This window comes from Daktulosphaira vitifoliae, unplaced genomic scaffold (assembly GCF_025091365.1).
Source record: "Daktulosphaira vitifoliae isolate Bord-2020 unplaced genomic scaffold, ASM2509136v1 Scaffold_1, whole genome shotgun sequence".
Classification (NCBI taxonomy): Eukaryota; Metazoa; Arthropoda; class Insecta; order Hemiptera; family Phylloxeridae; genus Daktulosphaira; species Daktulosphaira vitifoliae.
This window is the reverse complement of record NW_026099572.1, coordinates 8,490,383-8,493,951: the sequence shown is the minus strand read 5'-3', so window position 1 is coordinate 8,493,951 and position 3,569 is coordinate 8,490,383.

Here is a 3,569-nt window from a genome sequence, read left to right as displayed (position 1 = left end):
AGGGAAATCGTCCGATTTAAAAAAAAAGTATGTCGAATGAATGATCTATATAAATACTACTTCTCATAAAAAAATTGTAATGATTCATACATTTTTCAAAAAGTTATAGCATAATAAAGTTAAAAATGGAAAATACAAAATCGAAAATTTTCACACAAAAATAGCATTCGGTAGCCATTTTCACCATGAAGATAAGATAAAGTCCGAAATTTTTTTTTTTCATGATAAAGCATATTACATTAGCTTTAATTTAAGATATATATAAAAGTGTCAGACCTTCCGGAACATTTTCAAAATTTAAGTTAAAAAAATTAATTTTTTGTGAAAGTAATAAAGTTTTAAATCCCCTCTTGTGGGCAGGTTAAGGGTTAAATTTATGAAAAAAATATACCAAAGAAAAGGTAATGATATTATGCATCTATATCAAAAAAAGATATATTGATATGTTCATTTTTGAAGAAGTTATGGCACTTTTAAGTAAAAAAAATTGAAAAATTTCAAAAATTAGCGATTTTTAAATTTTTAATTTTTTTGGAGGTTTCCCCCATTTACGGGGAACGAGGGAATTTTTTTCAATTTTTAAGGGTAATGTCTTCGACTAGATACGATTTGTGATCTTTTGACGTATCATTGAAAGAAATCGGTTCGGTGAGAGCTGAGAAAAAGTGGTAACAGACACAAAAAAAAAAAAAAAACACACATCTTAGTAAAACCAATACCTTCTCAGCTTCGCATCGAAGCTAAAAAATAAATAAATAAACACATCATGGTAAAATTAATACCTTCTCAGCTTCGCATCGAAGCTAAAAAAAAATAAATAAAATAAACACATACCATTGTGATCGTATCACATTTGCATGTAATTGCAAATTTATGAGATGGTCACTGTGTATGTTTCGCATATATTTTACTGTATACATTAGTACTATTATTGAGCATGCTTAACTTAATTTAAGACACCTATTGTAAATGTATGCAAGTTTTTGACAACGTTTTGGCTACATACATTAGGTTAACTTAGCTTATTTTTTTTTATTGTCATAAATAACATTAAATTATTATTATTTTTTTAATTCATAAACATTTATTATTCATTTTGCATGCATTGCTTATGATTGTATTCGGTACCCCAACATCCCCTTTTAATTATTGAATTTTTTTAATAATAAGCGTTAGTGTTCTGAACAGACCTTGAGAACATGGAGGATACTCTTTGGGGCCCCGAGACTATTCAAGAAGTCGACGACAGGGCCGGGCTTTTCATAGGAACCGCTTGGTAGCCGACTATTGAGAGCCCACACGAAGGAAGCTCCTCCAATGCTCAAAAGCTTGTGAATTAAGGAGTGTGGACATCAAAGACCCAGAGGTTCTCACTACGACACTAATGTCCCTCCAAATTTTTTTTATTTTAAATAATTTTTCTTTTCCTACGTAGCATTATTTGGCCAAAGTTATTTTGTTTTATTTATTTATTTTTTTTTTTATTAATGTCTAGGGTCAGACCTTATGTGTAGGGGGAGCAGCTGATACGATCACATTTGCATGTGCCCATATCTCTGTCTCCCATAACATCGTTGTACCGTTTAATAGATATATATATATATATATATATAATTAACACAGTGACATACAGCAATACTAACAGGAGGGCGGACTGCACACATAAACACTTTTTGCAATTCACGGCCAATGTGCCATAATAAGATATCCCTATCGACAGTTGACATTTTACCATCTTCGCGATCACTACTTTTGCCTGATAATTAACTTAACTTCGCTACCCCGTATATTATAGTGTGTGTGTGTGTATCGCCGTCAGCTCCCTGTTGGATTATAACATCTCTAGGTGTCCAGCAGGTTGTATTATCCATTTAATATTTCAATTGCTTAATAAATATTTATTTATATCGTTTTTAACCTAAAGTGTTACATATATATATATTGTAGTGCGACCCTTGGTAGTTCCTCTAAGGGAATATAAATTAAATAGAAAACTTCAGTACCTAAGGTAGATATAGCCTAGCCAGCTATCCCTCGTTGGTCCCTTAGAATACTGTAGACGGGCATTTAGGCTAAACCCCTAAATAGCGACGTAACAATAGTAAAATTAACCTTCTCAGCTTCTTTAGCTTCTCAACTAAAAAATTTATATTCCATAGTAAAAATCAAACTATTTTAATATACTAATAATTATATTTGAACAAAAATTGAATATAAGAGGCAGTTTTTCTGATCAAATTACTAAAAACACTTTGAGCGACCAGTTAAATTTTTTTTTAAATTTCAAATCTTCATAAAATGCCTATTTTAATGTATAAAATAAAATTAAAATGGTTCTTTTTAAAATTTCAAAGATCGAAAGATCCATNGTTAAAATGGTTCTTATTAAAATTTCAAAGATCGAAAGATCCATCCCATGTGGGTATTACCCACTCTATGTATTAAACGTATTTCAACATTTTTCAATTTATGTTGTGTTATAATTTTTATCTAATTTATACAACTTTTGTAAAATATTAATTTTATTATTATTTATATAAGTTTTATAACTTTAAATTTTCTTTCTTTTGATATTTTCTTACATCGATTAAAATTATTATTATTTGAAGGATGCAGGAGAAAAACATTAATAGTCCATTTTTTTCGTTTTTCTAATTTTGTAGGTTGATTTGACAGCAAGGAATATTAATGGATTTTATTCAGTGAAAAATATTTTCATCGTACTAATACTAAAATGTCTATTCTTTTTAGCTTCGATGCGAAGCTGAGAAGGTATTTATTTTACTATGATGTGTGTTTTTTTTTTTTTGTGTCTGTATATGCTCAATCTCAGCTCTCACTGAACCGATTTTGATGAAAAATATGTCAAAAGATCACAAATCGTATCTAGTTGAAGACATTACCCTCAAAAATTGAAAAAAAATCCCTCGCTCCCCGTAAACGGGGTAATCCCCCAAAAAATTACAAATTTAAAAATCGCTAATTTTCGATATTTTTTCAATTTTTTTTACTTAAAACTGCTATAACTTTTTTAAAAATAACCGAAACAATATAATTTTTTTTTTATAGATACCTTAGATATTTACCTATCATTTTATATATTTTTTTTATAAATTTGGGGATTCAAAATGACAACTTTTTCACAAGAAATTAACTTTTGAAATTGTTCCGGAAAGACTGACACTTTTATATATATCTTAAATTAAAGCTAATGTAATATACTTTAATTTGAAAATAAAAAATTTGACCTCTGGACTTGTCTTCGTGGTGAAAACGGACATCAAAATTAAAGAAAAAGGTACGATTTCCGTGAACAAATTCTTGAATTTATATGTTATATTATTTAATTTATATTTTATATAACTTTTGGAAAAATGTATGGATCTGTAGTGTTTTGGTGTTTATATTTATTACAAAATACTACAATTAAAATTTATAATAATTAATACTCCCCCCTGTTGGTCGGGGTTAGAATAGACCATCGGTTGTTCCTGCCTGTCGTAAAAAGCGACTGAAAGGGACTTGTAGTAGGGCAGCAGCTACTACAATATTGGGTGTAGGTGCAGGTA